General features: G+C 38.7%; 1 long non-coding RNA gene across 1 annotated transcript; it reads right to left on the minus strand.

The window, feature by feature from the left end:
• Positions 1-16,923: 16,923 nt before the first annotated feature.
• Positions 16,924-19,271, minus strand: LOC129369106 (uncharacterized). The gene is made up of 3 exons (XR_008606920.1): positions 18,335-19,271; positions 17,664-17,754; positions 16,924-17,497 (listed from the first exon to the last, which is right to left on the minus strand). It is a non-coding gene; the product is annotated as an uncharacterized LOC129369106 (long non-coding RNA).
• Positions 19,272-24,679: the final 5,408 nt, after the last annotated feature.

Genomic DNA, 24,679 nt, shown 5'->3' on the forward strand with positions numbered 1-24,679 from the left:
AAAAAAGTTGATAAACCTTTTCATGGTTCCAACCATCTTGGATTTGAGCTTCTGGCTTTACAGAAAAAGCTGTGTTGATTGCAGCATTTTTTGTTTGTTTCTTTGTTTTAAAATTGTTGTAGCATAAAAGAAAGAAGACCCAAGTGCATTAGGAGTATAATCATCGATACAAAATCGCCGCTGAACAGAAATCTATGTTTTTGCTTTTATTTCACGAGGGGATCAAAGCATAAAAGCAACAAATGAAACAAAGAGTCAAGCTGTAAATACACAGAGAGACTAAAAATGAATTAGAAAGGCTCACAGATGATACCTTACACAAGCTTGGAACAGTCTGGTCTTTTCTTCCAGTGTCAAATAACAAATCTGCTGAAAAACAAAATGATTTGGTGCCTTTTTTCTCGCAGGTTTGTATGATATCAAGTTTCCTATTGTCTAAAGTTGAACCTCTGAGGTCCAGACATGTTTTATTTTTCTCCAGATGTCATACGGTTCAGAGGTCACTTCACAAGGACTGTGATGGCTGAAGGCTGGCTACATTTCAACACCTTTCCCCCCAAAATTTTGAATCGCTTCACATTCCTCTCAAGCTTGTGGTAATTTATGTTTTCAACATTTCACCCTCCCATGAACTGTTTTCAACTAAAGTGGTTACTTGCAAAAGGAAACCTCTTCAGCACCAGCTATTGATGGATTACGCACTTCGTAACCACGGCTTGTGGCTGTGCACTTCCAGTCACAAACCACAAGCCGAACAACCTGAAGTTGCGTTAAGCAGCCATTTGTTCTTCAGGCTGAAGAGGAACAGAACCTTTGAGCTGCGTGGCCTTCAGATCTAAATATGTTGTTTTTATGGAATACAAATACCACTGGGCTTGACAAACAGAGGCAATCAGGATATTTTTCTTATGCCACAAGTTAAAATTTAAGAAAGTCTTAGAGTTCTTGTGGTAAGTTTATGTCTAGTTTTCAACTCGGCTCCCCACCAGACGATTAGCAAACACCTGGACGTTGTTATGATGATCCGGGAAAAGGAGGAGGTTATAAAAGAGACAGAGGCCAATTTCATGGCAGCAGATGTCTTTTTTGTTTGTTTTTTTATTTTCTGTTTGTTTGTTTTTTAAAGCTGGATTGGATATATACAGCCACTGTAACAGAGAGCTCCAGTACAATCAAGTATAGTGGGCGGTGAGTGTATAATGTACAGTTACTCTGAGAAGTCAGCTTTGGTCTGCCTCAGCTTTAGCCTCATGGACAATCTAATCTGAAGTTACACTAACATACCTCCTACTGCAGGTAAGATATTAACTCTGCAAACTTTCTGAATTGCCTCTTTAACATATTGCCCTGCGCAGTTCCAGATTATGGCCTGTGTTTATTGAATTGTAGTAGTTGATTGACAGTAAAATGCCTTCTTTGTGTTTTCTGCTTCATTTTGGCATTAAATGGAGCAATGTCTGCGGTTAGGCTGCTGTGGGAGAGGGAGGGAATATTAATGTGAATAGAATAAACCCCTAAGCCCAAGGCAAATTCAGCCAGTAGAAACTTTCTGAACTCCAAGGCCAAATTGAACAACCTTGGACTCTGTGTGTAAAATCCACTCGAGGGAATCTTAGGATTCAAAAAGGATACTGATTCTCTTAGAGGAGAGACTGATCACTAAAAAAAAACTTTCCAAAAATATATTTGTTCTTTTTATCAGATGTATATAAAGTGTGAACTTAAAGAACCAATTCAGCAGTGGTCATGTCTTTTTTGTCACCTGCCCAAATCACTTTGTCAGCAGTTTATTGTATTTGATTACATTTTTGTTTTTGTCAAGTGATGCAATGAACTCAAAGTCACAATATATAAACATTAAATTCATATGGTAATCATTTAAGGGTAATATGGGTTGGAGGGACACAAATGCAAATAAAGTATTGTTAAAGTCAACTTTTTCCTTGTGGTTTGATCTTTTCCAAATTGTTACTATCACTGTTTTTAATTAAAAATATATATACTTTTTCTTTTTTTCTTATTTGGAGGAGCAGTTATTACTGCAGAGGCAGTAAAGGCCCAATTCAATTAACCCTACAGGTGAAAGTGTGGGCTTCCCTGCTGAGTGCTTCATATCTGAGATTAATGATTTTCCTTATTTCCTCTGATTTGCTCCCGGCTCAATCAATTGTTGTAGTGAAGAAGGAACCGACCTGAATAAGTCTCAAAATGACTATCTATATTCAGAATTCATATTTTTCTGCAGTCACTGTTTTAAAGGAATATTTTATTCATCACTGGGTTTCATATTTCATGTTGCGTCTGTCTGCGTTTACTTGATTTCAAAGTTTGATTTGGTTATTATTCCGTGCTGTTTTCGATGCACCTCGCAAATTAAATTCAACTCAGTTAAATTCAATTAAATTTCTTTTCAAATGAAATGGAATAAATGAAATATGGTTTAAAAGTGAATGTCAAATCAACTTCTTCAAAAGGAGAAAAAATAACCAGTAGCCATGAAGAACTTCTGTAGATGTCCAAAAAGTTGGTTGTGTGTTTATGAGGTTTATTATTATTACTCTCATTTAAGTATGATTTGGTCCAAATGTCAAAGCTATGCAGAGAATTCTCATTTTGTGTTTTTACAAGTGAAAATAAAACTGATTCATACTGATTCTCAAACTCGGTTTTAAATAATTACAGTTCACAGTCCACTTCAGTTTTTGTCCATCTAAGTATTTTAGGTCCAGATGATCAAATAAAGTGCTGATCCGTCTGAAACACCAACTATAGCAGCTAGTGGTTAGACTTTTAGATTCTTTTTCTATAGGCTACCTGGAACTGTGCAACACAAACAAGCTTTTTAAACTGTTCCGGGGGGTTTCATTTATTTTTCTAAGGCACCACCTCTCCAGATTAATGGCTTCTCAGCCATATTTCTTGGCAATAAAAATAAATTCTCTGTAATAGTACCTGCATTGAGACACGAACAGGCCTCATTCTCTCCTCGTCGGTGTGGGAACGACGTTCTCCAGCGTTTGTGTTCCTGAAATCTCAAACATTCTTGGCTTACGCAAAGGTGCAATGAACTGCTTTAATAATGAACAGGACAAACACTGATTGCATAAGACGCTTAGATTTGTGTTTCTACCACTGCAAGCAGTTAAAATTGTATTGCAGTTCCTCGAGTGTCTATTTATTTGTGATATTTTCGGCTTGCACGTCTGCGTTAGCTGGCAAGACCAGGACCACTGAGTTGCAGATGTGCTGCAACTGTAGTAATGAGCTGCCTGGTGTCTCAGCATTTTTGATGAAGTCTTCCCTGTGATCCCTTCTGTATGTAATCCCAGCTGACCATGCTGCTAGCTGCCTTGCTCCCGTTAGTGCAGCTTCTATCTAATGAAAGCCAAGGAACTCTAACATCAACTCTCTCTTGACTGGTTTAATAAAAGCCTGCATCCCACAGTGGGACTTTGAATGCATTTGCATGCTAACAAAGCTTTTGTAAAACATGATGCATGTTTCCAAGTGCCTAATGAGGTCGAGATGCACTGTGAAGTGTGAAAAGAGGTACAAGTCATGGTCCAACCAATGGAGCAGCTTTTAGCGGACGTCACCATAAGAGTGTAAGGTCAGATCAGAAGGTAATGTGGATTCATTTGCGCTCTTCCCGTCTGGATTATGTCTCTCAGGGTCCATCTGTACAGCCTCCATATCTGCAGCAGAGCCTTGTGTCCTTGCTAGATGAATAATTCATTTACCAATGCCCCAACTCATATCTGTGGAGACACCAGCTCTCTTGGGTTATTGCAAAATGCCCTTTTTACCATTTTTTTAATTGCATTCCCTGGCCGCATGTTTTCTATGTCAATGAGCAGGTAATAGTAAAAGAAATCAATCTTTGCACAAGTGAAAGGAGATGTGTGCAAAATGATTAATAAAAGTATTAGTTTGCATATTTTCTTTCCCCTCTGACCTTCACAGTTTCTTCAAAAATCGTCCAAACATCTTGTGAGTCTTTTCAGTAATTTTCAAACAACAACCAGAAATCTTTAAGCATCCCATTAGGATTTCATCTGAACACTAAACAGTGTAAAGCGGTAAAGCAGAAGACTTCTCTTCATTTATTTATTTTTTTTTTTTTACAGATTTAATCCATTTCTCTGATACACCTTGACAAAAATGCAACCAACTGCATTCAAAACACTCCAAAGGTTTAAATAAGGTTTTTAAACATACTGTCCCAAACTATGCACATCTCAAAAACCACTGATTCATCCGTCAACAGAAAATATAAAGTGTCTACGCCACATCTGCAGACCTATAAATACATGACAGCTCGCCCAAATTGATGAGCAACTGGATCGATAATCAGAAAAACAGCTGAGACGCCTGTAGTAACTCTGGAGGAGCTGCAGAGTTACACAGCTCATAGGAGAAGTCACAAGAAGACAGAAAACATCGAAGTGTGTGAAAGTTTATGTTTCTAATATGAACGGAAATGATTTCTTCAACAGGAAGATAAAAGTTAAGTTTTAATTGTAGACACTTTTATCTGCTGATAACATGTATCCTGCTTGTCCTTCTAGCCGATTTATCCTTCACCACATGGTGCAAACCTGACATCATCTATGCTCTTATCCCCACATAGGAACATTTCCAAGATTGAACAACCGACTCCTCAGTGTTGTGAAGGGGGAATTCAGTTTTTTTGATGGATATGTTGGAAGAAAAGGGCAGTATAGAAATTGATAAAATAGTTCTCACTAGATTTTTATTTTTTTATCCTCTGGTTAAATATGCCCAATACATTCTGTTGCACAGTACATGTTTCCGGTGGGGAGTTAAGCATTGTGGACTGCGTGCTTCATAGTCTTCAGTGTACATCATCAAAATGTAACTCAAACGTGACTGAGTTCAAAGGTCAACAGACATTTTTGCCATTGTTGTTATGGGATTATATAAATACAACTTTGTCCACAATGGTCGTGCTCTCAGTGGCTGTGAGCTCTAAAGCTAATGTTTGGTCAAAGTGGAAATTCTGCAAGAGTTCAACGGCAGGTAAAAATATTTACTGTACAAAGAAACAACCAGATCCCCACTAGGAAAAGTCTGTTTTATCTCTATAAGTCATCAGACAGTCTTCTGTCGAAACCTCTGGTTTGAAATATCGGGGACTGCTTTGTTTTTGTGTGTGCAGTAGTCTGAAGGAGAAAATGCAACAGTTTTTTTTGTTTTTGTTTAAGGCTCTGTTTTTTTTCTACTTTTTTTTCTGAAAGAAAGCGAAAGAGTGCAATTTGTCAAAGCCTTATCATCGTTTTCCCCTCCTGCAGCTAAAGGTTTCAGGTTAAAAAAACAGTTACTCTCAGATGTCTCACAAACACCCAGGTAATGGTACCCTTGCAGTGTCTCGACTTATTCAGTGGAACAGCTTTCCAAATCAGAGAAGAAACGCTCAGACCTCAGACGACCTCTGCATGCTTCTAAAGACATTCCACAGTAGCGGAGCCAGTCGAGTCCTGATGTGTTTGTTTCGTGTTACGGATTAAATTTGTATTCATTTTCCACTGTGTGGCATAGATTTAATCAGGTGTACATTATTGTAAATCACTTTGGTCCAACTTTCAAGGCTTCAAGTCTGCTGTAAAATTAACAAATGCCACTAAAGGGTAACGTCTTTGACACAGTGTTGTTCCCAAAAGCATTTCCGAAAATCCAGGAAAACGCAGCACATCCAAACAGCCCTGGAAGCCACGACTAGTTTTCTGCTTCAGAAAAACTTTACAGTTGAGTTTTGATCTGTAGGGGACTAAAAGGCACTTGACGCCTGAGGTCACCAGAGAACTATTCATTCAGTGTTCATTCTGAAAGGGAAATAAAACCACAAAGAGGCGACATTTACTTCCCAAGGTCCTGAGTGGAACTGAAACCGGCCTGGACAGGTCAGCAGCCCACACCGGGGCAACACTCAGGACAAACAACCACACACTCATGTCATTGTTACATTTTTTTCTGGAGACAGAGCAATTAACCTAACAGTCGTGTTTTGGACTCAGAGAGAACATCACACCTCCACGCAGCAGGACCTCAGGCTGCGATTCAGTCAGTGACCTTCTCGCTACAAAAGCAACAACGCCGCCAATTGCTCTGCAGTGGAAGCCCTTCATTGTGATCGTCAATGTAAACCTGCATTTTGCTAATTCAATATTTTTAGGCAATGCTTTAACGTCACTTTCACTTCAATTTTTCTTTTATGTGCAACTCTTTTAATTGCCTCGAGTGTGAATGGTGCTATTCATGTAAACGTGGTTTGCTTTTAAAAAGCTCATCAGCGCTGCTCTTGCTCAATAGCTGGATTTCTTTACCATGGATTCTGTCTAGACAGGTAACCATGTCACAGGATTGTAGTTATGGGAAAAAAAAAAAAAAACAGTATCAGAACTTTGACAACAACCTTGAGTCAGTAAACCATTTACTGCAATTATCTATCTAAACTTTCCTCATATTGCTGCAGTGCAGAAAAACAATTTGAGTTTCTTTATTTTCTCCGAACCATATTTAATACGTAATGGGTTTCTATTTTTTTTATTTATTTATTTTTTTTACTGGTTGACATTGACATTCTTGCCATTATTCTTCGAGAACAATGTGCGGTAGTTCTCTGTCGCTATTTCCTGTCACTTTCTCAGCTCTGTGCATTTGCTACCGATTCAGGCCATTAACTTCCTCCAAATGAAATTCCAACAATCATCATTTTCTGTATTCAACTTTGTGTCAGCAGGAACGCCGCGTCACCCGCACTGACCTCGGTAAACATCAGGAACTCTCGGGAGGAGGAGAGAAACTGGAAATGCAGTTGGGAAATGATGTTAAACTCACCGGAGCTTATAGGAAATGCAATACACTCTGAAAGAAATAGGCATGTATGTTCAATTTAAAAATTTAAAAGAGGCGGATTTAAAAAAATAAAATGGAACCATTAGACTCTGCTTTTATTAAGCCAATAAAACCTCTCAAGGGGCCAGCCAGAAATGAAATATTTGATGTGTTCTAATGAAGATGTCTTTATTTCGGTCTTGGCGCCTGTGGCTGTTGTGTGCTTTATGTCTGGCTGTAACTTGGCTTTAATGGGGCCGTGTCACGCCGACAGATTTCTGTAAATTAGCTCTGTGGCGTCTGCGCAAGTCACAGAAACGTCCTCACTCCATTTCGCAAATTGTCACACATGCAGAGCGAGAGGGGTCCTTCAAAAATAATTAGTTTGTCACATGCTGTCAGGAGCAAAAATGCAAATCAAGGTCCAACATCTTGTTATGCGATAATTTATCGATCCAGACAGAGAAGATAACGTCCAATTTGCTAATAGAGGCTGACTGAACATCGGACCTCAGAGGAGAGACGACAGACTTTTTCATTCTATCTTTTCCACTTGGTTGCTTTCTGAACTGTGCTCATAGAAATGTTCTTTTTCCTGACACATTGCAAAGATTTTCATCAACCCTCCGAGTCAGGACAACGCATGGCGAACTGTTTTGCACACGCCATTATCTCTGCAACCTTACACATCATGTTTGAAATCTGAACATTCTGCTCTCATCCTGCACATGTGGCGATGTGAATAACTCTTCTCCGCTTGCGAAGAAACTCCAGCAAAAACAGTAGTATAATAATAACCTGGACGTTCACGCCAAATGAGAAGAACAGTTCTGCCTTGCTGTTATATGTGTCAACTGGTATCTGCGAAGGCGTCTTCACAACTATCTGCTTTCCTTTGAAACCAAGCGAAATGCAAATCTGTGCTCTTGTTTTCTTCCGGAGAGCGTCTAAAACCAACCTTTTCCTGTGAAAATGTTTGTTGTGCTGTTTGCTAAGTTATTTTTATAAAGGTCAGCTCTAAGTGGGAACAGGGGAGACCAATTTAGAAATGTAAAACAACTTTTTGTAAGATAAAAGGTGCCTTCAGTCTCTTCTTTAGGTCGCGCGACAGCGCTCATTTTTCAGCAACGTCACCCGCCGGCCTTAGCCGCAGCTGAAGCCTGAAAACTGCTTTTAATGGGAAGATTTATGTATTTGTTTGTCATATTCATTTTGCCTCTGAGTGAGATTTACAAAGATTTCACGCACAGGTGTAGCTGACAGGATTTATAAAGTCCTTCTCGGGGCGTATCTGTTTCACCTTGAACAGCAAAGAAGATATACGTTTAAGCTTTCTTTATCCAAACAAAGATGCTTGTTTACATGCACTGGAACATGCTAAATACATTGAACTGTAGTATACGTTACTATGTTGCGTAATATCAAACAGACTTTTCGCTGTGAAGAGCTCGTTGTTTGCTTCTGTATATATTTTTGTGACAACATTGCAGCTTTACTGCCACAAATGTGCATCGTGTTGACATTTTGTGGCACACAGCACAAAGTAATGTGTAATGTTAATGTCGATAGAAAGTCATTGTTTATTTACCCAGCACAAAAAAAATGGCAAATTTGACCAAAGTGCTGCACAATTCAATGACATGAGACAAGATAAGAACAATAACAACAAGTATATATTTAAAACACAAATATAAACCTTGACCATAACTGTCATTTTACATTCACACATCTCATCCAAGCACATAATGGCCACAGTGATACACGGTGGTGGCAGCGTAATGCTCCAGTTTCCCGGTCACTGAGCTTGAGGACCAGGGACTGGGAAACCCACTGCCATCTGTCAGCAGGTTATGAGGTAGAAAACCACAAAGGGGGGTGTGAATTGTTTTGCAAGGCTCTGTATGTACGTCCAGATGTTTGTCCTTGAGTTCATAATTCAAGCACAAAGCAGAAGAGGGGCGAAAAGTCTGATCAGGACTCATCAAAATGAAAAGGAAAACAGAGGCGCAGCTTCGAGTTGAGGTAAACCATGTAATTCAAAGAAAAACAATGTAAATAATTTAATTCAGCTGAATAATAAATAACTCTTTCAGCCCATGGCTTTTGCAGATATTCTGCAGGTTAAAAGTGTTTACAGAGGAATGTGCAAAAGGCTTGTACGGTGCCGTGAAAATGTTTTTCTCCTTGAAGACTTTCACAGCTTGTGGGGTTCAACCACCAACTTTAATGTGTTTTTAGGGGTATTTTATTTCGCAGACCAAATGAAAGTGTTGCAGGGTAGCAAACTGGAAGGAAAGTGATGCAGGGTTTTCAAATATTTTTTTAAAAAACAGCATCTAGAGGAGTGTGGTGTCGATGTATTCAGCTTCCATGAACCTAGATAATCACATTTTTCTGCAATTAAAGCCGCAGGTCATGTTGGGGTTTTGTCAGCTTTTCACTTTAAGAGACTCTCAAAACATTCTTAGCCGTTCTTTACAAAGTAGATCAAGCTCAATCAGATTTGATGGAGAGGATCAGTTTTTCAAAACACACCACATGTTTTCAGTTTGACTTTGCTGCAGACTTTGAATAGGCCATTCTAAGATGTTAATATTCTTTGAATCTGCAACTTGTGTGTAATTTCATGAAATATCTGCATAGATTTAGAATGATGGTAGCTGTGGATGCTTGTTTGGAATGTTTATTTCATTCAGTCAGAAATGTTGTGGACATGCTGCTTTGTTTTTTATCAGCCTATGAGGAAAACAAAATCAAGCTTTGGTGTGAATAAAATGTCAATTTAGCATCAGAGTAAAAGAAACAGATTGTTATCTTCCTTAAATAGGTCAATTGCGCCACTTACAGCTGCAGTTACAGCCGTTGATTTCCCCCTGAATCCATAAAATTTCCGACTCAGTTCTTTAACACGTCTTTTGGTCTTTTGATATCACCAGATGTTTTTAAGAAATACTGCTCTGAAAGCTGTTTATCTTTGGTTTCCCTGCAGCTGACGCACACAACAGAGTAGGACAGTGAAACATTGACAAGCATCACCAGTTGTTTAAAATAGTGTTAATAAAGTTACGTTTTTTTTTTCTTAGATCTATTTGTAGAGACATGACATTGTCAGCTAAGAATTGGCAGCCTTAGTTAAAAAAGGAACCTTTTTGGTGAAAAAAAAAAATCCGTGCGGCAGATTGTCTTTTACGATGCCTCTTTATTCGGGTGCATCCATCTTGCTTGAACTCGTATAGATTTCATGATAGGGCATACAGTGGCACTTTGCACTTTGCCTTGACATTTTGATGCGTTTTAATAACAGTTTGGTTCAACTTTCTTTCTTTTTTTTTGACTTGTCAACAAATGTCAGAGCACTGCTGTTCCACGGGGAGAACATTGGGATCAAACGGCCTCAAATCAGAGGTGTGGTGCACTGAAGTGGGAAAATGCCACTTGCATGCACCATGTGCTGGGATGAAGGGGCCTGCTGATCATTTACAGGCAAACTGTCTCACAGGGTTTTTGTTCATTGGCAGCCTCTGTGTGTCAGTCATGAGACACATTTATTTGGGAGCACTGCGTTTAATGAAGACTCTTTCTATTTGGGATTTACAATAACATCAGTTATCTTGCTGGGAATGTTTACTTTGAGATCCAGCCACTGAAAAGGGTTAAAGCTAAAGGGAGTGATGCTGCAAGTTGTTTCCTTAACAAATTAAATCCATCAGATTGCACCAAAAAGATATGACATCATAAATATATTTTTTTGATGGTTTGTTGCTTTCCAAGTTCCAAAACCAAAACTTTCCCAACAAATACCATCAGTGGCAACAGGTGGCTTAGTTCTTGCACGCACTTCCGACTTTAACGTCTGAAAAATATACACTTTGTTTCTTCCAAAAATATACATGGAACGATTACTAAAAGTCTATTACAACTTGATTGAAAACAAAAATTAACTTAATTTGACATCTCAGGTTCAGAAAGTGCTCCAAAAAACGTACTTACAACAACTTCTGATCATGGGACTGGACATTTTGCAAACAAAAGGAAGTCTACACACCCGCTGGGGTCTTAATCACGTAAATTAATAGGAGGGTCTAAAAGTTCCCAAGGTAATCTAAGCAAATCCAAATATAAAAATTACTTACAGATTTTGGTTCTGAACTCATATAAATACATTCTGACAGCTCAAAGAAAAACTAAATTGGTAGAAATTACAAGTTAGAAAATTTCAACATAAATGGCTACCACAGTGTGAATGGAAGTAAAGAAGGTTTATTTTTATTTGCATTTAATTGGTCGTTAATACACCACCAAAGAAGAAAAATAAAGTGCCAAACCCAGCCAGCAGTAGTCAATGTAACTTTTTATCTTGCCATGGGAACGAAAGCTTTTCAGCACTTATCGCTAATAGTTACAAAACAATAATGAAAAATGATACTTTTTCGATTAAGAAAAATCGACACTTTGCAAAGCTAAGGCACTTTCAGCGTTGATATATCGTCTCTGAATGCACAAGAATGTGGGCAAATGCTGCCTCACCTTTGCCAACGTGAGCTGATTGAAATCTGCGTTGTCAGCGCCAGTCAGGGTTTCCTGGACAGGCTGAGTTGCCTCCTTGATTGGCTGTCAGTCGCTGACAGTAACAGCCTGACCGTCAGTCATGCAGAACACACACACATCAATGCAATAAAATATGAATAGTGCTTCGTAGAAGTGAAATTATTTTCAAACAAGTGGCATAGAGTCAGAGAGAATTGGCCCCCGAAGTCAGATTTGAAACAGTTGCTTGAGCTCAAAACCGTTCCACTGCTGCAGAAGGTTGCTGGTTGAAATGCAAGGGGCTCATTGGGCCAAGAGTTCGACATGATTTGAATACTGCTGCAAGGGGTACATCTATCAACACGATAGAATGAAATGCATTTTCTTTTGTAGAGTCCATGATTTCGAAATGTTTTGAAAAGTGCATATCGGTGTGCGTCATAGAAAATCAATAAAGGTGGCGGGTGTGGTTGTTTGTTTCCACTTTCTTGTTTAATAAGCAAAAAAATATGTACAGACTGGTCATGAACTGGGTTGATCTGGTCACTCAAATTCCTTGAGAGAGCCAGACTAAAATAATTCTTCAAGTAAAGTCTCTGACTCAGTGCTTTTAATTTAATTTCAAATTAAAAGCATTCTATTTTAACTTGAATGTATTCCTCACAATGGAGACTTGCCTTCTTGAGGTTTTCTTTTTTATTTCCCCCATGCACCGGCACACAGCTTTCCACTGGAGTAGTAGACAGAAACACTTGACAAGTGTTTGGAAGCTGATCTCAGGCACAGCAGGTGTCTCTGATGGCGGACAAACACTCGCTCAGAGTGTGCTGTTGTCTTTCGATTTGTAACAGATTTACCACTTACCTTGTCCTCTCACATCCCTTAGTGCCGCCCTTGTTCGCCTCAACCCTGAGATGCGTGTCTGAGTTGAGAACCCTCCTGCTGCGTCCCACAGATCGGTTTCTGGATACAATAATTCCCACTTCCCGTCTCCCCCGGCCCCCACTCCCCTGTGGCCCTGCGGGCTCTTTAGCATGCAGATGTGATTAGCCAATGTCACCGTGCGGCAGGGCTGATTCAGACCGTTCCTCTCTGCTGGAGTTGCTTAGACACTGCAATCCCGGGAAAATCAAATTATAGAGCCATTAATTTGTCTGGGTAATCCTGCCTGTCAGCTGCTCTTGAGAAGTAATCTCCCAGGACTACGTTCATCAAGTGTGTGATGCCAGCAGAAGTGAAGCATTATCTTATTAACAGAAGAGGACAGAGTGGCTTAGAGTTACAACAGGCCTGAATCGCCGGCCTTTACATTCTGGCTGAGTTGGCATGTACAGACCGTTAGCTATGGGACAATTTTGACACACACTCAACTTCTAGAACATCTTCATGTCCAGAGCAGAAATTTTAAATTGAGTAACTGTTATGTGTTGCTCTTTAAGCACAAATTTGACCACTTATAAAACACGCAAGTGTTGTAGGTAAACATTGCTGTCAGTAATCTCATGTTGGCAGAGCACAAACAACGAGCGAACCTGTTCATAAGAAGCCCATCTATATTCGAGACTTGTGCACATTAAGGAAACAAACTTCCTCGTCAGCAAACACTCACAAGGTGACCGTTAAATCTTTGCCAATTTCACTCATTTGAGCTGTTAAAAGGGCACAGAAAGGTGTTCACTGTATTCTGCTTCACTCGTGGATAATGGAAAACTTTTAAAAACATGACAAATTGAGTTAGCATTCACAGGAGGGACAAAAGAGGTAAAATTACATTTCTACTTGTTCATATCGACAAAAATGTACCTTATATTAAACGTGAAGATGATGAATAGATAATTTTAGGTGAAAAGTGTTGGTCCAGTTTACATCAATGAAGAAGACTTAATAAAACCTTGTGACAAATCTGCTCATTGTAAAAGAAAAGAACAAACAAACAAACAAAAAAAGGCAGCGTTGAGAACATTTACAAGTATTTTAAGTCCTAGAGTTGAGAAATGTGTAAAAAAATAAAATGAAATGCATGAAAATACAGAAGTCTTGCACAATATAACTAAGAATGCAGAAAGAAGATCCAGAACAGTGGCAATACAATGCAAAAACCATGCAGAATCATGTTTTAATGAGAATTTGCATTAATTTAGTTCAATTTAGTTCAACAGGGAGATGAAGAAGGTTGACTAAAGCTGTGTTTTAAACCAGTATTTTTTTTTAATAACAGTAAATTAGTACATTAAAATATATTTACCTTTCATTTTTAAAACTTAGGAGTTTTCCTGCATCTACACTGAATTCATATTTATCCTTTAAAATAAAAATCTTCCCTTGCAAAAATGGCAACGTGTATTTCTTCCAAGCGTCAAGACAGGATCGATGAAAAACGAAAGCACTAAAACCGTTTTTCCATTAAAGCAAGGGAGACTGCTCTCTTTATTCATATTAACAATGCCTTGTAATTTTACACTTACCAACTTCAATTGTTTGCTAACACAATTAGCCAATCAGCCAATCACAAGACAGGAATGTGTTCATTTTCAGCATGAAGAGTCGGTGAAGATGACTTGACTAAGTTGAAGCCCAGAATCAGAATCAAAACATCAGAGGATTTAAGTTACTTTAGCTTCCATATAAGAGAAGCTAATTGTTTGAATAAAATAAAAGATTTAGTGAGCAGCAGTAGACTGGTTCATGTCTGCAGTACATTGATTATCTGATGGCGGCTTTGAACAATGAGTTGCAAGATCCCAACATAACAGAGAACTTTTAGGATTTTGAAGGACAATAGATTCACATCTTAGATTTCCACCCCAAAAAATCTGTAGTAACTGCATAGTGCCGTCACGTCAATACGGCCGGAAATCCCAAAGGAACGTTTTCGACACTTTGATGAATTAAGTCATTTAGAAAGAGGTCAAATAAGATTTCCCGAACAAGGCGGCCAGTTTTGATTTGTCCGCACCCTGAGATGTCCCTTAAAAATGCATATTCTCTCGCCAGGCAATTAAAAATGAATATAAAAACACAAAATGAACTGATCCTGTAGTCCAATGGAAGTGCCTTGTGAAGTGAGCCTGTGTAATGTGAAAAAAGGGCGAGAAGGGGATAATTAAAGAGCGCTTCAGCCTGTCTGGTGTCTCTGAGCCTCTCTCATTAGCAGACATGAATAGAGCTGGAATCTGCACAGAAAGTATGATTTAAAATATAAATTTTCTACATGATTAGACATAAAACTGATGATAAAGCCAAAGTGTAACTAGGCGTCGATAATATTAGCCAAAATCACAATGAGAAGGAAAACGGGAGAGAATAGAGCAGGCTTGTGATTTCTTTCTCATTTCTGTGTTTTAAAGCCCGGGGGCCTCCTGCATAAAACACGCCATATTTTACGCACAAGTTGGCATGTGTGAAATTTTTTGTGCGCCGCACTTTTCAAAAATTTTTCATACGGCATGTTTTAGTGTGAAAACTGCGCGCTCATTTATTCTTGAGGCCGCAGATCTGTTTGTTCTCAGCTTCTTTTGTTCTTGTGTCCAAACTTATTGCCAAACATCACACCACTTCATAATGTTCCCTTTCACGTCGTTTCTCAGCATTTGGACTCGGCACAAAAGAGAGAACTCTGTAAAAACACGTGCTGACAACTTTTGACAGTGCTTTCAAAACAACCGTGTTTATTTAAAATTTCCGTTTTGCCAAGAGGAGTCTCGAAGCGAGTCTTTTGCCAAAACGAAGCCCCGGCAGAGGCAGTTTGGATGCCCTCCTCGTACGTAATCACCGGCGGCGTTTGTTTGCACGTCGGGTAAGGTGTTCGCGCGGGGGCAAGAGAGAATGAACGTAACGAGACATCATTATCACCAATCTGCCTCCTTTTGTGTGAAACCCGACTGCGCGGTCCTCACCAGAGAGTGTTTTCACCGCTTTAATGGAGAAATGAGTGTCTGTGTAGCAGACGGTTGCATAAAAAGAGCTCTTTGTGCACTGAGGACACAACCCAAACCTTTGCAAATGTCATCCTCCCTGTGACTAAGACTACCCCTGCTATTTGTGCTACAACAAATATCCCCCGGGTGCAAATGACTGACAACTCGAGAGTGATAATTTGTCACATTCTGTCATTATTTCTTTTATGGTGACTCGAGTATATTCAGAGGCATGCAGCAACACTGTCAGCAGGAACGGGTAATCCCACCTGACAGCTGCACAGAACCGAGGACCCGCGTGGCTTTATGCAAGGGAGAAGGTGGTAAACTTTCCACTCAAATGTTTTCTGTGCACGAGCAGAAAAGCTTCTCCAACTAATAGCACTTTGAGTATCTTCACTCAGGCACTTCGGTCAGATGCACCTTTGTATCCAAAAAAAAAAACTCACTATGACCTAAAAAGTGATATTACTTGTGATGCGTGTGAAGGAAAAACAACTTTTAAAGGCATAAACGTCAGGTCACCACAGTCGGCTCTGCGCTGAGCTGTTCAAGAACTTCGGCCATTGATCGCTTAAAGGCGGCATCTGCCACAATCGGCATCCTATCAAACAAGAGGCGAGAGGGGGGAGTGTGAGAGGGGCAATTAGCTGGTCCCAGGAGCACAGAGGGAATGACAGACAATCAACATGGAGGGAGGAGGACGAGCGGAGAGAAGAAACTCACGCCGCGTCGTATATAAAGAAGATGGAGGAAGGGGGCTGAGGGAGAGAGAAAAGATGGTCATTACCTAAATGGGTTGTTATGCCCCATCTATCTGTCCCATGCTGCCATTCACTGAAAAAAATAAGTCATTGGATGAACATAAAAAAATTATGGAAAGGATTTCCACCTGATTACTTTGCTTTATTTCAGCACCATGTACTTGTGTTACTCCTATTTAAAGCAAATGTGTTAGGTCAACCTAATTTATTAAGATTATTCCAATGTAAAGCAAATGTGTTGGCTCAACTTGTTACAATGGTGATTCAATGGGTGATTCTAAATCAAACATGTTGGCTCAACGTAATATATTGTGGTTATTCTTATATAAATTAAATGAGTTGGCAAAACATAATTCATTAAGGTTGTTCTAATTTAAACCAAATATGTTGGCTTAACCAGAATTATGGTAATGCAATGGATGATTGTAAATCAAATGAGTTGGCTCAACTCCATTCATTAAGGTTATTCAAATTCAAATGAAATGTGTTGGCTCAACATATGTTTTAAAGGTTCCTTTAACTCAGTTACTGTAGCGTGACCCAGTGTAATGCAATACAGCCCGCCCAACTAATCTGCAATGTTTAGGACCAAATCATTGATGTAACTTCATTAAGACGAATCTAGTTGAAACCACCTTATTTTACAGTGGTACCTTCACACTACCTGATTCAGTAGGTCCAACTCACTAAAAGCAAGTTAGCTCAACAAATATGCTTCATGCTAAAAGACAGCTAGTTAATCATGTGGAAATCCTTTCCATTATTTCATGACGTTAATTCAAAGACATATTTTCAAGCGTTAATCAAGCATTTTAAGATAGCACTAGGTGAAAGTGTAGGAAGAACACTCAACAATTAGAAAAGGTACAACACAATTGTATTTTCAGAATTGTTATACATCGTTTTTTTACACAGCACAAAACACAGCTGAGTTGGACATTGAAATAAAAAAACAACTACAAAAAGGTTACAGTTTCATTTCCCAGCCAATTCTTTACAACATAAAACATGTCAGTATAGTTGCTCAACTTAGAGAACTGTAACAATATAAATCTTTTCTACTGCAGACTTTAAACACTCATTTTCCATATGAAACTTTACTCAACTTAGCAGCGAGTTTCATATTGAGAACTTGTGCTTTCTTTGATAAGTTCTTTCCATCCAATTTCATTATTATTTCCTGTATTACTTCAAAGGTATGCTTGAGTTACTGAGCAAGTTGAGTGCTGAACGCACTAAACTTGAGGGTAGCTCAAGTTTAGTGCGTAGATTAGTCCCAGCAGCATCACTATTGCAGAAGATACACTGCCCAAGCTGTTCATAACTTCCACCTCCTCCAGGACAATCCCAACATCCAGATGTGCATCGGCAGCCTCTGCTCAAATGACGATTCCGAGGACAGTCTCGGCTTTGGCCATTTCATTCATCAACGTCCTAAGGGAGTTAGGGAAGGGTATTGGGGGGGGGGAGACAATTCACATGTAATTAAGTAAATAAATTAAGACTGACATTGATTGAGTCACTCATGGACCTTAGTTGTTGAAAGTATTTTAACAACTCTTAGGACCTCTATTGTAAACACAAAGAGAATTTAACATACCATGTACTCCCTCACCAGCTTCTCTGGATCTTCATTTAGGTACACACAGACATTTGAGGATGCACTCTCGTCTGACCTCAGCAGTGTCTTCCTAAATATGCAGATCAAAAAACAATGAGAACAATCTCAAAACTCCAGCAGTATAGGTTCACACACTTGAAAACATAGCTACATTCAAAGGAAGTCACAACAAAAGTGATCAGTGGCTTGCAGTCTATTTGAAAGATATTTAAAATTGTTAGTATCCCTTCATTATGCCATGACTAAAATGGAGTTTAACATTTTATTTAAACATCTAAACTGAAGCTGTTAGAGGTTTAAATAAAGACATGAATATATCACCAAAGAAATATGTGAAAAGTACAGAATGGTCAACACAGTCTATATCCTTCTACTTAAATGAATATGCAAAGCATTCCATGTCTTACAAGTACATACATGGACAGTCTATGTGTGGGCATGGATAACGTCGCATATGCCGGTGTTTAAGTGTAAAATGTTTTAACAGGTCATATCTACGAGACAGAGAGAGACTACACTCCTTACATTTCCACATCCCCACGCAAATAAAGACAAATAAAACAGACTGGCCAAATAAATGTTTAGCTGAACTCTAGCTCTATAAGCTCTCTAACACTACATTCAGTAACTTTAGATCTGGCAAAACTTACTATTAGCCACTGAAATCTATAACTTGATAGCCGATGACCCCTTGACCAGAACTTACGCAGGTGGATTACAGACAGGTGATGTTCTGAAAGAGATCAGATATATTTTCAGCCATTAAAATATGCAATTCATAGTGAACTGAGTTGTATCTTTTAGTACAAGTCCCTTGAATGCCTCATGAATATAACCACTGGACACATGCAAGCACGTATGTGCAGAACAATGGTGAATTGAACATGGTAGAAAGCAATAGTAACATAGGTCAAAATGAGCACAATCAACACAAAAAACATCAACATTTCAAAATTTTACCAATTTTACCAATGAACTTCAATATTGTTTCTGAGCTACAATTATTTGGGGACAACAAAGAAGAGTCCAAAAAACCCCAACATCTTTACAGCAGAGGAATATGTATTTTAAAGAAAAAAAAAATAGAAAGCTCAAGTCTGTAATAATGGATAATCCATTGAGAGTTTTAACCTGACAAAATATACTAGAAATCCATAACTAACAGGTATTTTAGGAACATTTAACAAAGCTCAGAAAGCAATGCTTTCTGCAGGTTTCACCGACTGAAATGTAGGACTTTTTACTACCATAATTAATTAAGAATCTCGATGATTATAGAAAGGTACCAAAGTGTGTGTATCTACATTTACCTCCATAGTAACATTAATGAAATAGAATTAAAATAGTTAGAAATAGACTGATGTTAGATCCGTGTGTTAAAAATCCACTAAACCTCCAGGGAGCTCAGGAGGAGCAAAACTGTGACATTTCTGGGGTCCATTTGTGTCTCTGGCAGCAGCTTTGTGACCCTTACACTACATATGGCTCTGCAGACTTTTTTCGCACAGAATGTACCTAACATGGTGCGGCGATAAATGTAAACAAAAAGCTATCTGCCTTAACCTAACCGACTTAATCTACAGAACATGAAATAATGTGACGCAAGTATGGAACAAGTAGAAAATGGTAGAGAAATTTTAAGTTACATATTTTTATATGGATTTAGATGAAGTTTGACTCTTTTCTTCAAATTAAGTGGATGCACGCCAGGAATCTCCCCTCTGCCCTTGAAAAAACCCAACAAGGTGCAAGCCAGTTATCTCGCGTGATTTTCCGTAATCTCTTGACCTGGATCCTCTTCAGCGGGAGATGAGTCTGACACAATAGCGCTTTGGAACTGACGTCACTGTGTTTTTTTTTATTAGATTAACTTTGACAAATATTGATATTGAATAAAATAATTAAAAAAAAAACGTATATATATATATATATATATATATATATATATATATATATATATATATATATATATATTATATATATATATATATATATATATCTTGGCACAGCCAAGATACTGCGCAGGACCCTCAAGCTCCCAGGCCTCTGGTAGAGGACCCGAGCTCAGAGGATAAGAACCACCCGCGGTGGGTATATATATGTTAATTAGATGTATTCAAGTTGAGATAACGTCATTCAATCACGTTAGTCCAGTTGAGAGAAAAAACCGATTGTCTCGCGTGTTCTCGCGTGATATCCCGTGATCTCACTCGTTGTCCTCAGCACAATATCAGTCTGACTATAATGAATCATGTTAGCTCAACATGATTCAATTTTATAAATGTGAAGTCGTGGAATATCTTGTTTATCCAACATGATTTTATCACGTTTTCGCTTCAAACCAAACATTATTGTGTGAAAGGTACATGATATTTTTTTGTTAATGTAATACGCCCCGACGTTCTTTTTTTTTGGCGGAAGATCTAGCTGACGTAATTGAATCACGTTATCTCACCTTGAATACATTTTATTCCATTTGCGAGAGAAAACCGATTGTCTCGCGTATTCTCGCGTGAACTTGCGTGATATCCCGTGATCTCACTCGTGGTCTTCAGCATAGGATCGGTCTGACTATAATGAATCATGTTCGCTCAACATGATTCAATTTTATAAACGTTGAAGTTGTGGAATATCTTGTTTATGCAACATGATTGTATCATGTTTTTGGCTCAAACATGGAATTATTTAGTTAACAGTACATGATATTCTTTTGTTAATGTGATAACCCCTGAGGTTCCTTTTTTACAGTGTTCCCCCTCGCCCACGCCAGAGGAGTTTTAATTGGCCCGGTACACAGTGTTTGCTCATGCACTCTGCAAGTTTGGAGAAGGGCTCTGTGGGGGAATGCGGTGAGCTCAGTCATGCTGGAAATATAGAAGACGGGAAGGAAGGAGTGGGTGGAGGAGGGTTTGGGGGCGCGTTGGCGTGCGCGCGCGTGCACAGGCTTTTGTTCTAGACGCCGCGTCTTGGAACTCACCTGAAACTCTCAGTGATGTCGACAATTTAATATCCAGCCGCGTGGATAATGAGCAGTGAGAGTTTTGGTGATTTCCTGTGAGAGGCACGTACAGAAGAATCAGCACTCTTCAGGACTTATTATGTTGCTGCTATCACTGCATTAAAAGTATCGGTCACTAGGCCTAAACTTTCTGCCATGATTAAACCTACACATAAGTACTGTGAAGTTAGCTGGCTTAGAGAGCGCTTTTGTTTGATTTTTTGATTCAATTTAAAGCAATAATCAAATAAGGTGCTTGAACTGAAACCCCTTTACAGTAAGGAAGTCGTTTTTTGTTTTTGCAACATTTTGACAAGTCTGATACCTGGTTCATGTTAATAAAATCTCTGCACATAGTTATCTATGTGCAGAGAGAACTATGTGCATAGATAGTTAACAAACATAAGTTACAAAAGAGACTCAAGTAACTTATGTCACATGAGTCTCTTTTAATTTGGCTCATTAGCCTGAATATCTCAGGGCCATTCCAGTTAATTATGTGCTGAAAACACTGAAGAGAAAACTGCTTTTTTGCCTGATTCATAAAGTTGGCTTCTTGCTTTGAATGTAAAATTTTGTGACTAGCATCTAAACTGCTCTGTGCATAAGTCAGTTGTGCACTTTGAGCACATTCGGCAGAGCAAGAATCCCGACGTGGTCAGACAGAAAGCGCCGGCACCAAAAATAGCCATTGTAAAGGTTAGACTTTTAAGGAAAAAGCAGATTTGTTGAATCAGGGGTTTCAAAGAATTGAGAGAGCTGGCTCCTCCTCAGAGAGCAAAAAGACAACTGTGTGAACCACTTTCTGCTGTGGCTGCAGTTGATTTAGCCTCCTGTAAGAAAAAAAAAAATCCTGGCGCTCAGAGGAACATCTTCATATTTGCCCCATGAAAACAATGGGCACGCCTTCACTATGCATTGAAGCTGGACTTGCATTATTAGACGGAGATTCTGCATCATTTGCACAAATCCCGAGAGGATTTTCTAACATGAAGTTATTGATCACGCTGAGTGGAGCAGAGGCAAGGAGATGGAGGTGTTTGTCCTGCCAAGATGCATGAAGTAACATTCTTACACTCTGAATGTTCCCCTCATGCACAGTGGAGCAGGTTGTAAATATTGGGAGTTTGCAAAAGGAGCAAATAGATGCCAACTTAAGTCCTGCCAGGAGTTATAAACTTCACCAACTTTCATGTTGCTGTCAAACTCATCACAAATCCATATTCAAATTCATCTGCAATGCACTGCATAATGTTTATTCAAATCTCTTAGCAGAAACAAAGATTATATTCAAGCCCTCGGTGAAAAAGATGGAGTTTAATCTCTAGGGCAGACATTAAAAAAAGAAGAAGAAAAAAAAGAAGCAGCTCAGGTCTTCTCTTTTCCTCTTTTGTTTGCTGTTTAATTTCCTCTACTAATATATCTTGACTGACACATTTGAAGTTTGTCACCAAAGGGAAAATCTTCTAGAGACAGTGGGCCTAACTTGTTAAATTAAAACAATAAAGTTTCTCAATTCAAGTCATACCACCATCATCTTTCTAAGTCTGGACTGGAATTACTTTCTACTTGCAACTTTTTTCTCTTTTTTTATTTAGCTAGAGTCATTTATTTATTAAGTTTCCTTCTCATGCTCTTTTCTCCTGATGTATTCTACCTCAGGGGGGAAATAACATTTCCCCCGATTTAAGTATTATTTTCAAATAATTTGCATTATTTATTTTTTACAAGTTCAAATATTGATATTATTTTTCGCTCTGATTCTTCTCCCTCTCTGCCATTCTCTCCCAAACACACAAACAGAGATATGAAAATTACGGCTATATGAACTGACGTGCGGTCCGAGTACCTCAGAGAAAAACATCTCTCACACACACACATACAGTAGATCAATAATAGATAAGCTCAGCTTTTCCAGTTGAAGAAAGGGAAAGAGGCGGTAAATTTATCATGAAGTAAAGTCACACAGCTCAAAGATGGGAGAAATAAGGATAGAAAACCAAGAATTCTCACTGAAGAGCGACGACTAAACAAAGTCTGAAGCTACAGATGTGCCGGATCGAACACGCTGTGCTAAAACATCTTGTGCCTCACGCCGCACTCCTCGGCTTATGTGTGGCGAAAACATATCTCATAAATACGGCAATGAAGCCTTGTTTCAAAACCAGCAGGCATTCATACAATATTCATCGCCGAAACAAATGTCTTGCATTCGCATGCTGCCATATTGTTATCTGTTTTTTTTTCCATGTGGCATTCAGCAAATTAAACGTTTTTGCTGTCTTTAGACCAGAGCCAGGACAAAAAAAAAAATCAGCTGGAGCAATCTTCTCTTTCAAATTAATCAGGTTTAAGCAACTTTTAAAAGGCATAAAGGTTGCAATATAATTTGATGTGTTTGAAGATTTTTCTGTTGAACACAGTTTTTGCCTTGGCAATGAATTCTGTACATGATTTGCATTATAGTCCATGTGAAAAGAAACTCTTTGCATATTTAAAGACTTTTTAGTTTTTGGTTTTTTTTTGTAAAGTCCAGCTGAGCTTTGAAATATGATAAGGACAAACTGAAAGGCTTTTTGAGATTACTCATTCATTTGTGTTTCTTTTCTCTTCAGTCTTTCAGATTCTTCTGTAGGAAAAAATAAATATATTAATATATCAGACCTGCAGTGTAGTGGAAATCCACAGCAGCAAATGCTCCTCTTTCAAGCTGCATTTTGCACAAATGTGGATGTTTTTATGAAGTTTTTCTTTTTTCTGTTTTGAAATTGCTTAAAATTCTGCCACCTACTGAAACCCTGCAGGTCCATCAGACTGAAGCGTCCTGTTTGTGGCTGAAGCTCCGTCTTCATTCCTCACATGTTTTCTATGTTTACAAAGAATATTTGATGCCATGTAGGCCTTCGGCGTTTCCTGTTTCTGTTGCACTAAAAGAAATATTTTTAGATTTTTCTGCTACTATGGTTGCACTTTTTTTCCCCCTTTCATTGACGACACATTAATACAGGGTGCCATTTTTTAAATTTGAGTGTTTCATAATTTTCAAACTGTCTTATTGGGATTTTATGCAGATGAACAAAAAGTGAAACAAAGTGGGAGGCAACAGCTCTCTTTTTTGAGCAAAAATACTTTTTTCAGCTTCTTTCTGTTTTTCTGGTCTTGTATCACAGCCTTCAGTCATCTCAGAAATGCATAGAGCATATTAAAACACCAAAGACTGGTCTGTCACATAAAATCCCAGTAAAATGTTTTGATTGTAAAATGACAAAATGTATGAAGTATGTATTAGTAATTAGTCATTTCTTCACAAACAAAAGCAGACTTCTCAAAAATAAAATCAATAAGCATACGTTTGTGCTCTGAAATATTTCACATAAGAGCGCCAGAACAGTGTCATCTTGTAAGTATGCACTCATAATAGAACATGAAAACAGAGAGGCGAGCTGGACTCATAAAAATAACCGCAAAACATCCGTCTGACAGCACACGCAGTCAGCAAGATCTAAAGTTTGCAGTTGACCACAGCGAGGCTCTCCCAGCCACTGATTGGCGGATTTCTGTTGATCCCAAATTGTGGTTGAAAAATTCGCAGCCAAGATTTAAACTGAAGGCTTGCCTGGCCGCCAGCTGGAGTGATTTGGCCAAATCCAATATGTTGCCTGCATTCACCTGATTTAGCCGACATGCTGGAGATAAACACAGACCAGGAAGTGTGATTTGACAAAACAGAGAAGAAGAAAAAAAGATGGACTTTGCCAATTTAGACAAATTTGTGTAATTCACAAATTGATTTTAATTACAGTTAAATATACACCTGCGACTGAAGGTTTAAATAGAGCTACAGGATCTGGTCCCGGCAGCTCATCCTGTCAACGTCTTGGCAGCCTCCCTGACCAGCTTCCATCTTGATATTTTTATAGTTTTAAAGAGTCACGTTTTGTACTCTTCCTCTCACTAACTTCTCTGTGCAATGAGATCATTTTGATCCTGCTGATCT

The sequence above is a fragment of the Poeciliopsis prolifica genome, unplaced genomic scaffold (genome assembly GCF_027474105.1).
Source record: "Poeciliopsis prolifica strain line A6 unplaced genomic scaffold, Auburn_PproV2 SCAFFOLD020, whole genome shotgun sequence".
Lineage (NCBI taxonomy): Eukaryota > Metazoa > Chordata > Actinopteri > Cyprinodontiformes > Poeciliidae > Poeciliopsis > Poeciliopsis prolifica.